Raw genomic sequence first — 14,636 nt, 5'->3', positions numbered from 1 at the left:
TATGTTTTGTTTCATTTTTTGTACATTTAGCCAAAAGATCATTTGTGAGGTCAGGCACTGATATTGGATGAGAAAGCCAGGCTTGCTTTGTGCACAGGGGCACAGTCATGCCGGAACATGAAAGGCATACCTGGGAACTCTTCATTGGTTTTCCGGGTAAACACCCAAATGCCGCAAGGGTAGGCTCCGAATAGGTAGAGCCTACAAGTTCCCAAGTATGCATGAAAAGGCTTTCCCTATATCGGTGCCACCAACTTGGAAGCATACAATTGTTTAAAATGTATTGTATGCTGTAACATTAACATTACCCTTCACTGGAACTAAGAGGCCTATTCCTAAAAATAGCCCCATACCATTATCCCTCTTCCACTAAACAATACAGTAGGCACTATAATACAACTATTTACCACAGACAAATATGTACATATCAAAGTTGAGTTATGCAAATTAATATAATAAATGTGCCTCCAAATCTAGAGCGTTTCTTGAAAATATAACCTAACATTATTCAAACTATTAATAAAAATTGAGTTTAATCACAATTATAATTAACTTCTCTGTGGCTCAGTGAACAGTACAGACTGGGTGAAACGACATTAAATAGATACACTCATTGGCGACTTTATTAGGTATACATTGCTAGTACCGGGTTGGACCCACAGAACTGCCTTCATTCTTCGTAGCATACTTTGTACAAGTTGGTCTAAACATTCCTCAGAGATTTCGGTCCATATGGACATGATGGCATAATGCAGTTGCTGCAGATTTGGCGGCTGCACATCCATGATGTGAATCTCCTGTTCCACCACATCCCAAAGGTGCTCTATTGGATTAAGATCTGGTGACTGTTGAGGCCATTGCAGTACAGTGAACTCATTGTCATGTTCAATAAATCAGATTGAGATGATGTGAGCTTTGTGATATGGTGCATTATGCTGCTGGAAGTTGCCATCAGAAGATGGGTACACAGTGGTCATAAAGGGATGGACATGGTCAGCAACAATACTCAGGTAGGCTGTCACATTTAAACGATGCCCAATTGGTACTAAGGTACCCAAAGTGTGCCAAGAAAATGTCCCCCACACCATTACACCTCCACCACCAGCCTGAACCGATACAATGCAGGATGGATCCATGCTTTCGTGTTGTTTACTCCAAATTCTGACCCTGCCATCTAAATGGCGCAGCTGGAATCAAGACTCATCAGACCAGGCAACGTTCTTCCAGTCTTCCATTATCCAATTTCGGTGAGAATTGTAGCCTCTGTTTCCTGTTCTTACCAGACAGGAGTAGCACACAGTCTTCTGCTGCTGTAGCCCATCTGCTTCAAAGTTTGACGTGTTGTGCATTCAGAGATGGTATTCTGTATACCTTGGTTGTAACGAGTGGTTATTTGAGTTACTGTTGCCTTTCTGTCATCTGAAACCAGTCTGCCCATTCCCCTCTGACCTCTGACACCAACAAGGCATTTTCGTCCACACAACTGCCGCTCACTGGATATTTTCTCTTTTTCGGACCATTCTCTGCAAACCCTAAACGTCTACTTGCCTAAATGCATTTGCTGCCATGTGATTAGCTATTTGTGTTAACAAGCAATTGAACAGGTGTACCTAATAAAGTGGCCAGTGAGTGTATATTTGTTTAAGAAAATATATTTTCATTTTATATTTTGCTCTTGCTTGATATATAATTACCTGCAAATCAGTAGGTGCTGGTGGAAGTGGTTTTCTGGATCTGCGCTGGGATCGTTCATTTAGCCGTACTTTAAAATATTAGAGAAAAAAACCCCCAGAAAGATTGTTAATGGTAAGTGGTTTTTTTGTCTGTTAAATATCTACAGTTTCATTCATATAATAGAGAGGTTCCTTTAAATTATCATGGTGCCAATTCGTTTTTTTTTTACCTGACCTTAAGGCATTCACTGTAAGTTTAGATTCTGTAGTTAGTGTGGTTGGTGGGGGGTGGTTAGTAGGGTATTACATAGGGTAAGACAGAGATGCTCCTAGTCAGGAATGCACTGGGAGGATCTCATCCTCTTTGTGTATGCCAAAGACCTCTATCCAATTTAACTACACATGTTTTCTAGCTCAAAATATTTAGTGGGTAGCTTATAACAATGTTTTATAACCCGAAAAGTCAACCTGAAAAGTCACTCTGGATCTGCTGAGTTCATAAGGACTGATCTGTACTATATCTTTGAGCAAGTTGAAAAATAAAATCCTAATTTATCTCCTGAGGAAGCCGGTTGTCCGGCGAAACACTTTTCTGTACTTATCTGTACTACTGCTAAACCTCTATTCTATGTGGCGTTACACTATAAATGAATACTGTCTATGTAAAATACACATTTCTCCCTTTAAATGTCATAATCTGTCCCATACATATTTATCAATAGAAAAAACAGTCTCATTGGCCGGTAAGCAATTCTGTGGTCCACTAGGGTAAACAATATGTTCATCTGTACGTAGGACATTATGGAGACTTTACTATTATTGGAATAATATGGCATGTAGCAGGCTGGATGGCCATTCAGGTAAACCATAAAAGCCAAGAGGCGGAGTATAGAATATTTGATACTGTCCTAATCTCAACATTTGATGAAAGGGATTAAGGAGCAATAATTTAAAGTAGGTAGACAATTCAATAGAGCAGAATGCTTGGTTGTATAGAAATACTACCACAACAAGAGGACATTGTCTTAAACTAGAGTGACAAAGGTTTAAGACTAGTATCAGAAAATTTTACTTTACTGAAAGAATAGTGGATGGGAGAGGTGGTAGAGGTTAATATAGTGAAGGAGTTTACATAAGCATGGGATAGGCATAAGGCTGGGCTAGATATAGGATAAGGCCAGGGACTAAGGTAAGTATTCAGAGGTTGGGCAGACGAGATGGGCCAAATGATTCTTATCTCCCGTCGCTTTCTATGTTTCTATTGTTTACAGTATTGGAGATTGTTTTGCACAATCTGAAGGGGGCCGCTGCTGGTCTGTCTTCTGGGCAGACAGTAGCAGTGGTAATGCGATTGTTAGGACAAAATATTACGTCTCCATCCTTAAGGGATGGTTTTGTGGACGTCATATGTTCTCTCTCCGTAAGGGGTTAACACGACTCACTAGGCATCAGGCTTTGTATACGCGACTCACTAGGCATTAGGCTTTATATACGTTTTTATACGCATTCTAACATACACACTCATGCCAACACACACATACACACATACACACTCCATGTCTAACTCCTTACTGTCTTCCTCTTTTATTCTCTTATTTACTCCCTCCTTTACCCCCTTACCATTTTACCTTGTTGAAGCCTTCTTTTAAGTTGCTTGCATGTACCACCTAACTTTTGCAGAGGAGTCGTTACGTGACCCCCTGCTGTAGTCCCTCCTCTGCAAGTTGATCAGTCCTAGTTGGACAAGCCCTTTTTGAAAAATTTTGGACCTGCCCAGGGAGCAGTTTTCCCCCTACCCCCCTAAAAGATCTAAATATTTATAGCTTGGAGGACAGAAAAGAGGGGAAAATATTGAAATGCATAAAAGATTTAACAAAATACAGGAGGGATGCATTTTTGAAATGATGGTATTAGAGGGTCTGATGCTTAGTTGTAATGTAAGGAAGTTTACGTTACTGATTTTACTATGTTTCTATTAAGGAAAGAAAGAATTCTTACCTGGGAATTCCTTTTCCTTGTCCATTTCCAAGGTGGCACATGAGAAGAGAAGGCTCCGCCTACCAGGTAGGGCAGGAAACACTATAAAAAAAGGAGACCTCCCCCTTCCTCCCCAGTGTGGTTAAAAAGAAAGACTCAGACAAATAATAGCCAAACAAAAGTACATTTAATGGGTGGGAGAAAAAGTGTGCCACCTTGGAAATGGACAAGGAAAAGGAATTCCCAGGTAAGAATTCTTTCTTTCCTTGCCATTCCAGGTGGCACATGAGAAGAATTAGCAAGATGGGGAGGGAAGGATTCCAGTCTGCAGGACACGACGACCAAATTGAGACAAGTCTGAGAGATGAAGATTCAGCCTGTAGTGCCTTACGAACGTATGAATCGACCTCCAGGTCGCTGCCTTGCAAACGAGAGACGGAGTCCCCCCGGAGAGTTCAGCCCAGGAAGTCGAGACGGATCTGGTCGAGTGTGCCTTCAGGCCGGAGGGAGGTACTCTTCCCGCGGAGATGTAACATAAAGAGATTGCGTCCTTAAGCCAGCGGCTCATGGAAGCCCTGGATACTGATCTGCCCTTGCGGGTCCCCGCAAAGGACAGAAAGAGCGAATTGGATTTCTTCCAGGCAGACGTACGTGAGAGATAAGACAGGATACACCTCCGCAGGTCTAGCGAGTGGAGTTCCAGCTCTTTGGGATTCTTGGGATCCGGACAGAAAGTAGGCAGGACGATCTCCTGATCCGAATGGAAAGGAGAGACTACTTTAGGGAGAAACTCTGGTGGCAAACGAAGGATAATGCAGTCCGGCAGGATCCTGAGAAAAGGTTCCACTCTAGCGGAGGTGAGGGCTACTAGGAGGACAACCTTGTAGGTGAGCAGCTTTAGAGAGGTATCCTCTAGAGGCTCAAAAGGAGACGTGGTGAGTTGGTGCAACACGAGGTTAAGGTCCCAAGGTGGAACCGACGGACGGAGCCTAGGGCGAAGTCTACACATCCCCTTAGAAAATCTGGAGATCCAGGGATGGGAAGCCAGATTGGAGTCCAAGAAGTTGCTCAGTGCCGAAATCTGGACCTTGATAGTAGCAGGTTGTAATCCTTTATCAAAGCCGTCTTTAAAAAAATGCAGCACCTCACGGATGGATGGAGAGGATACTTCGTGCACATTGCACCAGGTGATGAACGTTTCCCAAACCTTCTGGTACTTAGCAGCCGTAGTATTTTTGCGGCTGGAGAGAATAGTGTTCACCACTGATGAAGCTAATCCTTTAGAGGTCAGGATCTCCCTTTCAGAAGCCATGCTGAGAGGTTGAACCGGGAGGGATCTGGGTGGAGAACAGGACCTTGAACGAGAATATCCTTCACCTGAGGAAGAAGCATGGGCTTGTCTATGGACAAGTTGGTAAGGTCCGAGAACCAGATTCTTCGAGGCCAGAAAGGAACAACCAGGATGACTTTTTGAGGGTTTTCCCGAATTTTCCGGAGCACTCTGGAGATAAGGGGAAGCGGAGGAAAAACGTATGCGAGATCGAAATCCCAGGTCTGCGAGAGTGCTTCCAGGGCTCGGGGACGGCCGACTGGTGAAAGAGAGAAAAACTCCTTTACCTGTGTGTTCAGATGCGTGGCCATCAGGTCTATCTGAGGAGTACCCCATTTGCTCGTGATGAAGGCGAAGACCCTTTTGTTTAAGGACCATTCTCCCAGAGGTACCGAGTTCCTGCCGAGGTAATCCGCCTCCTGATTCAGTGAACCCTTGATATGAACCGCGGAGAGAGTGCAGTGACTGAACTCCGCCCATCGGCAGATCTGAGCAGTCAGGGTCTGCAGGCGTCTGCTTCTGGTGCCACCTTGCTTGGAAAGGTAGGCCACCACGGTAACGTTGTCCCAAAGGATCCTGATGGACTTGTGCCGCAGGATTGGAGACCAGAACCTTAGAGCCCTCCAGACCGCTAGCAGTTCTAGAAGATTGACGTGCAGGCCTGATTCTTGAGGAGACCAGGTTCCCTGGGTAATATAGCTTCCCATGACAGCACCCCAGCCTGTCAAACTGGCGTCGGTGGAGATTACCACCCAATCTTTTGTCTGCCAAGAGAGTCCCTGTGAAAGATTCTTGGCTGACAGCCACCAACGGAGAGACTCCCGAACGAAGGGAGAAAGCCGGACCTTCTTGTGTAGGGACGTCCTGGAGCGATCCCAGTGATCCAGTAAGAACTGTTGGAGAGGTCTTGCGTGAGCCAGTGCCCAGGGAACCGCCGAGATAGAGGAGGTCATTAGACCGAGCAATGACATGATGGATCTGAGGGACACTGACTTGTTCTGTAGGACCGTGTGCGTAAATTCCCTTAATCTTAGGATCTTGTCCCGCGGGAGAAAAGTCTTCTGTAGTTGTGAATCGAGGATCATTCCCAGAAAGGTCCGACGTCTGTTTGGAAGTAACTGTGACTTTAGTAAGTTTACTAGCCATCCTAGGTTGTGGAGGGTCCTGAGGGAAAACGCTAGATGGGATTGGAGCAATGATGCTGAGGCCGCTATCAGGAGCCAATCGTCCAGATATGGGACCACCTTTATGCCTTTTTGCCTCAGGAAGGCCACGACCACTGACATGAGCTTCGTGAAGATCCTTGGTGCTGAAGCAATTCCAAAAGGAAGAGCCCGAAACTGAAGATGCCGAACACCTTGAGGCAATGGAACGGCCAGACGGAGGAATCTTTGGTGGTCCTCCCTGATGAGGACATGTAGATAGGCATCCCGCAGGTCTATAGTGACCATGAAGTCCCCCGATGAAATAATCTCTGTGGCGGACTTCAGGGATTCCATCCGGAACCTGTTGTATCTTATACAGGCGTTTACCAACTGTAGGTTGATTATTAGCCTGAATTTCCCGGATGGTTTTGGCACGACAAAGACGTGGGAATAGGTTCCCTCTCCTATTTCTTGATGAGGCACCGGGACTAGAGCCTTTTCGTGAATTAAGTTGTTGAGTGTGGAGAAGAATCCCGCTCTTTTCCAAAGATCTGTGGGAGGCATGGACAGCAGGAATTTCTGGGCAGGTAGGCGAGTAAACTCCGGTGCATAGCCTTGATTGATGATGCAAAGGACCCAGGGGTCTGAGGTGATCTCTTCCCAGGCATGAATGAAACCGGTTAACCTGCCCCCTACCTGAAGCCTGCTGGCGTCAGAACCTTCCTGCTTTACCGTCCCTGCCTTACCGTCCCGTCCCGTCCCTGCCTCTGCCTCTTCCTCTCTGGAATCTACCTCTTGCATAGGGTTTACCCCGAAAGGACTGGTAGTCTTGATTGGAGGTTGAGGGCCTGTAGGACTCCCTGTCTCTTGGAGCTCTGTAATAATTAGACCTGAAACGAGGTGGTACTTTTCTCTGAGGTAACCAGTGCTTGTCGCTCGTGGTGGATTCTAGAATCGTGTCGAGGTCTCTGCCGAAGAGGTGGCTCCCCTGGAACGGAATGCTGCACAGCTTGTGTTTTGAGGCATTATCTGCAGACCACGACTTAAGCCAGAGAGCTTGTCTAGAAACCGCTGAAAGCGCCGTAGCTTTAGCAGATGCACGGACAGATTCAAAGGAGGCATCGGAGATGAAGTCAATTGCTAAGCAGGTGTCGGACAGGTTTCTTGTGACCTGCTCAGTCCCTGGAATAGCTGCAAGGCCTTCCACCGCCTGTTGGAGCCAGATTTTAATGGCTCTAGAAGTTGACGCCATCGCAATAGCTGGACGAAAGTTCGCCGCTGCTGCTTCAAAAGCCCTTTTTGCGGCATTCTCAGCCCGCCGGTCCATGGGGTATTTGAAATGGGACGCGTCCTCCAACGGAATGGCTGTTTTTTTCGTAGCCTTGGCTACTGCGGTGTCCACTTTCGGGACTTCCCAGGCATCAGAATTCTTACTATCGAAGGGAAACAGTTTTTTGATTCTGGAAGACGTGAAGAATCTCCGGTCAGGATATCTCCACTGCTCCGTGATCATGGCAGAAAGTGAATCGTGAACTGGAAAAGTCTGCGGTTTCCTAGAGTGACCCTGAAAAGGATCTGGTTTTGAGACTGGTATGTCATCCTGTAGATTCAAAGTAGATCTGACTGCAGAGATAAGCTTCCCTGTTTCTTCGACTGGGAAGAAAAAGGTTTCCTCTTTAATTTCCCCGTCCTCATCCGAAGACTGGGGGTCATTCGACTGGTAGTCGTATTCAGAAAAAGGAGCCGAATAATCTTCCAGGGTATCTGGAAGAACATTTGGTGGACCCTGCTGGTAAGGTTGATGCTGAGGCACCGGCGCCTGAGTGGAGCTTGCCATGGCTCGAAAACAGTCAAAGGTAGACTGAAGTTCCCCCTTCTACCAGGAGGTAAATTCTGTTGTGGAAACTTCTTTAGGCCGAGAGCAGGAGCTGCACATTTTGGCCGTAGGGTCGTGTAGGGTCTTTTTACAGGATGAGCAGGCTTTGTGTTTCGTTTTTCCCCACAGACTTCCTATGTGGGGAGGCCTCAGGAGCAATGTCTGGATTTTTGTCTGACATGACTGAGGAGAAAAAACACAAAGATGTAACCACAGACAGAAATGGAATAGGTAATGGAAATCTCCCTCCAAACCAAGAGGGAAACACCTACTTGAAAAAGCAATATACAATCCTCAGGCACAGGCAGGCACAATAGAGGAGTAGAAAATCCAATAATACAGCACAGGAACGAAGAGCAAGGAAAGATCTTACCCATTCTGGCGTTTTTATAGAGGCATTTAGGCGCCCAGGCCCGAAAACATCATATCCGGAAATACCCCGTCAATTGACCTCTCGTGACCCCGGACGCAGTGCCGGAAGTGATGCGGAGAGGAGATTATGAAAACGGCTGCCGTGAAACCGGCACAGCCGGCTATGGAATCCTGCTCACAGCGCCTGTTATCCGGAGCACTCTCCTGCCATGCCTCACGCTGAGGATTCCCCGGGACGGAGAGAACCGGAGCCCGGGGACGCACATCCCAGTGAGCCCCCTGGGCTGTGGGCAGCGCTTAACGAGGGCTGAGCCTCGTGTTGCCGCGATGACCGCGGAGTTACAGCCTCCGAGGCTGCCGCATAACCCTGGATCCACCGGGACCACTACCGGGTATCGGAGAGAGGACGCCCCCCCGGGGCTCCGAGAAAACAAAAAAGAGAGAGAGAAGGTAAGCTTCAGCCTAACCGCTACCTGAGTAGGGCAGGAAACAACACTGGGGAGGAAGGGGGAGGTCTCCTTTTTTTATAGTGTTTCCTGCCCTACCTGGAATGGCAAGGAAATATTAAGGCACAAAACATTGAATAGCTTAATTTAATATCACAATCCACAAAACATAGTACCTAGTGGTGGAAATGCAGAATACAAAGCAAATATTCAGAAATAGTTCAGTTTCATATTTTGTAGTTTATGTAGGACCAGTAGGAAGCCAGAATTTTTTTACTTTACAAATTAGCCTTGCAGGGGATTACAATTTTAAACCCACTTTTACTATGTTAAATCGACACACTCTGCAGCCTCACCGATGAATAATGCATAATGTGCTTTGTAAGTGCTTTAAAATAACTTAACTTTACGATAACTTGCTGCTCCAGGGGTCAAGTGCAACAACCCCTGTGGTCCAATTTTTGCTCCACTGGTGGACCAACCACTGGTTGAAACCAATGGGAATGCTTTCTGCACATATACACAGAGGTGTCTAATTAGACATTTTCTCCCTTCATATAGCTAACAGTGTATCTTAATAGACTTCACTTTTTAACGGAGGGGGAGGGGTAAAAACATTTTACTTGATTTCAGACAGAGGGGCAAACAACCTTTATAACCGTTATTCACTGAATAACATTTAGATTGATCACTGAAATTGACTCACTGTATCCGTACCATATCTTACTAGAATTGGTTACTTAATACAGTTAGTTGCTACTTCTTGATTTTTACTTGCACCATTCAATGTGAGTAACAATACCCTAATTGCACACAACTGCCAAATGACCCTCTATATGAGGCACAAGCCCTTTGTTACAACCCACATCCCTTTCTCTCTCTTTTCCTGTCTGATGCCTTATTTTTCTTGGACCTCTTAATGCTACAATGTTCTTAAGCCCCATACATCATACAAATGTGTATTCAAACAGCAGGAAATGTATTTCTTAAAAAAATGTATGTAAACAGATTATATTATTATTAAGTACAGGGAAACACATTTTGCTCCCATGATCATGGATAACAAAAAAGGAATAAGACATCATTGCCATTTAAGCTTTTCCATGTGTGACAAACATGGTTCCCTTTGATCTTTGCTTACCCTTGTTTAGACATTCCATGCTATGTTGCAGCATGTATTACACATGGTACATGCAGCCACTATGACTGATTTCCATACAGCACACACACATATATATATATAGATAGATAAATAGATAGATAGATAGAATAATATATATTAGATATAGATTGAATATTATATAATATATAGAAATCATTTATACTCACTACCATTGGGGCCCTGGAGCAGTTGGCATCCCATGGCATTCTTGGCAGTTTGAGCACAGCAAAGATACTGGCCGTCTTGATGAAAGCGAGGATGGTACTTCTGGGCCATGTCAGTGTTAAACCTAATAACTATGGGCGGACATAGAACACATAACTAATTAAAAATACAAAGAAGATTATAAAATGGGAAATATTAACATAATGGGGCTAATTGACTGGACTCGTCAAGTGATTAGTCATGTCAAGGATTTATAATGAAACTTTGTTGAACTAAGGGTTACAAAAAATGCTTTACATTTACTTTAGATTGCCTCCTTTGTATTCTCTGGATGGCTTCCAAAGAATTTAATTCAATATCAATTTTGTACATTGTCAGCTTCAACACTGTTGTTGATTTTCAGTCTCCCTCACTGTGATCTAATCTAATATTAAATTTAGACTAAAATTGTCAAAGGAGTATGCAATGGATCCTCTAACCACTTGCTGCTGCTAGGTATATATAACGAACTTCTGCGCAACCAATTCTCAATTACTTATTCAGAGAGTATTACTTTTACTTTTTTACTATTATAGTCTGTATTTTGCTTTTTTAACTTTAGGGAAATAAACAAGTTAGGCAACATGCAGCCACACAAGTTTAAAAAAAAAAAAAAAAAGACAAGAAACAAAAGAAGTCTTGTCTCCTCTCCCATGTGACATCATACATTGGCCAAAAGCCCACACTGACGTGAAATAGGAAAATGCACACAGATAATATATCAGAGGATACATGCAATTGGTACCATAAATATTTTGACAGATACATATTTTTGATTTTGGCTCTGTACGCCAAATGTGAAATGTGATGGAAGTGCAAACCTTCAGCTTTAATTCAATGGGTTTAACAAAAATAATGTACAGCAACTGACATACTACCCATTTTAAGGGGGCTCAAATTTAATTGGACAAACTAACATAATAATAAACAATATGATCATTTTTAATACTTGGTTTGAAATCCTTTGCTGTGAATGATTGTTTAAAGACTGTAACCAATGGATATCCCCAATTCTGGGTTTCCTCCCTAGTGATTATTTGCCAGAATTTAAATGTTTACGTTTCTGCTTGTTTGTGGGTTTCTGCATTCTGCTTTGTATTAAGCAAATGAAATACTTACTTTTTGTCTTGAAAAGCTATTTGGTTGCTTTCCCAGTATGTTTAAGGTCATCATCTGTACTCAAATAAAAGCTGAAGGTTTGCACATCAATTGCATGCTGGTTAATTTGAAACCTATTGAAGCGATGTACTGAGCCAAAGTTCTAAAAATTGTGTCACTTTCCAAATATTTGGTAATTTACAGTATACAGTAAGTCATAAAAACATGTAGTTATTGCCCTGGGCAGTCTTCAGCTGCTAGTCACACACCCAAAAAACATGGGGAGACCTGAATACAGTCGTTTAAACCGGCCACACATCTCCCAACTAGTTATTACTTAACAGAATTTCTCCCAAGTTACAAGAAGTATGTTTTAGAGCCCTGCGCGGGACTGTTTTTTTTTTAATCCCACTCCCGCTGATTTTGTGACCATTACCACCCATTCCCGCAATGTGTGTGTTCCACTCCCGCCACATATGTAGTCAATCCCGCCGCCCGCTCCCGCCACATATAAGACGGTATGCTTCTTTGAAGAAGTGAGTTTTGAGATGTTTCTTGAATGTTGGGAGGGAGGGTGAACAGGGCTGGTCATGGAGCAGAGTGGGGCAACTGCCCCAGGCGGCACTTTTGAAGATGCGGCACTTTGCCGCCCAAGCCCCCCTTTTTTTTTTTTTTTTTTTTTTTTAAGCGGAGGAGAAAGAGGGGCGCCGAGTGGTTTTCGCTTACCCGCTCGGTGCCCCTCTCTCTCCTCTGCGAGCCCTCTAGCTCGGTCTCGGTGTCGGCTTGTAATGCTGAGCACCGGAAAATGACGTCATTTCCGGCACTCAGCAGTAAAGCAGCGCGCACCGTGGCAGAGCAGTCGCCGCAGGACTGCTGAAAGGTAATTGCAAAGTGGGGGGTAGATAATAGGGAGGGAGAGGAAGGGTAGATAATGACCTCTGGCGGCGGAATTTTAAACTTCGCCCCAGACGGCATTATGTCTTGGGCCGGCCCTGAGGGTGAAAGCTGAAGGTTCGGTGGGGGTAGGTTCTAAAGATATTGGGCAGCACAAGTGAAATCTTGCAGGACGAGTAGGGGAGTATTTGTTTATGAATGTAAAACTGGATGGAGGAGCATTGTTATGGAGGGCCCTATATGCTAGTACCAGGATTTTAAATAGGGAGCCAGTGGAGGATTTCACAGAAGCTCAGAAGAGGAGCAGCATGGAAGGAAGATAATTTCAGCTTGTCTTCTCCTTTATTATACCTTAACATTCGCTGTGAGAACAATAAGGTCAAAGAAAAGATACAAAACAACTTTGGAGAGCACCATTAACAGAATGAATCCTGATTACAGTAGTTGGCTACATTCATGAGATTTATTCTTGTTCATACCAGCCAACTCAGTAACTATGATGTTGCCACTTATTGTTCCCAGTAGATCTGTACACGTGGACAGTTTCGGATTAACAGCAAAGCACATGGAGCAAAAGCTAAAGGGTAATGGTGTTCTGAGGGGCCCTGCAGCAATACATCTCACTTACCCCCACACAGGGGTGATCTGATTAGGTCTCGAAATGTGCTGCAATAATCTTCAACAAGGAAGGATGATTGTTACACATCGCAGGACCTGATCAGATCATTGTTCAGTGAGAGAGCTAAAGGCCACATGGGGCATACAGTAGGGAAGTGGAGGATGAAGTATTGTATATACAGTGTGTGTGTGTGTGTGTGTGTATATATATATACTATTTGTGTGTTTATGTCTGTATATGTATATATGTATGTGTATAAGAAACATTATGCTTAGGGGGTGTTTTTCTGCTAAGGGGACAGGACAACTTTACCGCATCAAAGGGACAATGGATGGGGCCATGTGCTGTCAAATCTTTGGTGAGAACCTCCTTCCCTTAGCCAGGGCATTGAAAATGGGTTGTGGATGGGTATTACAGCATGACAATGACCCAAAACACACAGCCAAGGCAACAAAGGAGTGGCTCAAGAAGAAGCACATTAAGGTCCTGGAGCGGTTTAGCCAGTCTCCAGACCTTAATCCCATAGAAAATATGTGGATTATGGTTTCAGCCTCGAAACCTTACTTACTTGGAGAGGATCTGCAAAGTGGGACAAAACTCCTCCTGAGATGTGTGCAAACCTGGTGGCCAACTACAAGAAACATCTGACCTCTGTGATTACCAACAAGGGTTTTGCCACCAAGTACTAAGTAATGTTTTGCAAATCAATTTATAACTTTCAATTTTAAAATGCGTTATTCTGGATTTTTTGGTTATTATTTTGTCTGTTCAAATAAAATAATAGACTGATCATGTCTTTATCAGTGGGCAAATGTACAAAATCAGCAAGGGATCAAATATTTTTTTCCTTCTCTGTAGAGTTCCTAGGCTTATTCTGGGAATTTAGCCAACTCAATAAGTGGCCTCTTTACTCTTATTATTATGCTGGCAGTGACCCCAGAATAAGTCTGGGAACTCAGCCAATTCAGATTTGAAACTTGTTTCTTATTAATGTTAATTTAAATTAACAGAAATCGAAACAATGTGACCATTGAGAGACCTTGCTGAAGTTTCTTTTTGCTTGACTGTGCATGCGTTGTGTGTTATTGTTTCTTGTACTGTGTCTATTAGTAGTTTATTGTAGTGCTTAGACAGGGCCAGTGGTGGTTAGATGAAGCATTTTATGGTCTTAAATGTACATACAAAAATGTGTCAGTTTAATGCTGCACACATCATTAAATCGCTTTCAGGATCGGGATTTCAATGGTTTGAATGATGTCTGGATGGTCGTTAAATGCAGTTTAGTTGGGTCATTTAATTGTTGACTATGTTTTGTTTGTTTTTTTATGACCATTATTGCAAATTACACTTTGGTCTGGACATTGAATCAACCTCACAGTATCTATCCCCATTGACCCCTGGACCAACCTGTTCCTGATTATGACAGATTTTTTTTATATAACACATGCTTATTTACTACTCTTATTTTTGGTGCAAACGGTTTCTTTGTTAATGTCCAAATTCCACACTGAACTATGCCTCAAAAATGTCCATCTTTTTTAAATACTCGGAACTCTGATACCTTTGCCCCATGGCATAACCCCTAATTTTTCTTGTTTCTATGACCTCTGAATGTTTGTATCACATGGTCCTGTAGTCCTGTTAATATGTTTATAAACAACTGTTAAATGTCAAACTCAATTACTTACATAGTTACCTGTAGGCTACAATGTCACATGAGAAGTCTGTGTGAAGCCTGTCCCATAGCCACACAACCTATTACACAATTTAAAGCAAAACTATTCCTCTTTGGCTATTTCTGGGGCAATTGTTGGTAGGTATGCTGAGCTCTATCAGACCT

At 43.6% G+C, this 14,636-nt stretch overlaps 1 pseudogene; it reads right to left on the bottom strand.

Moving 5' to 3' along the window:
* The window catches only part of LOC149282325 (tyrosine-protein kinase BTK-like), an 88,739-nt pseudogene that overhangs the window by 34,742 nt on the left and 39,361 nt on the right, over window positions 1–14,636 (bottom strand).

The sequence above is a fragment of the Sceloporus occidentalis genome, unplaced genomic scaffold, assembly GCF_023333645.1.
Source record: "Sceloporus occidentalis isolate IW3139 unplaced genomic scaffold, rSceOcc1.0.p SCAF_119, whole genome shotgun sequence".
NCBI classification, from domain to species: Eukaryota; Metazoa; Chordata; class Lepidosauria; order Squamata; family Phrynosomatidae; genus Sceloporus; species Sceloporus occidentalis.
Note: the sequence above shows the minus strand (reverse complement) of the source record. Positions and strands in the feature narration are given on the sequence as shown.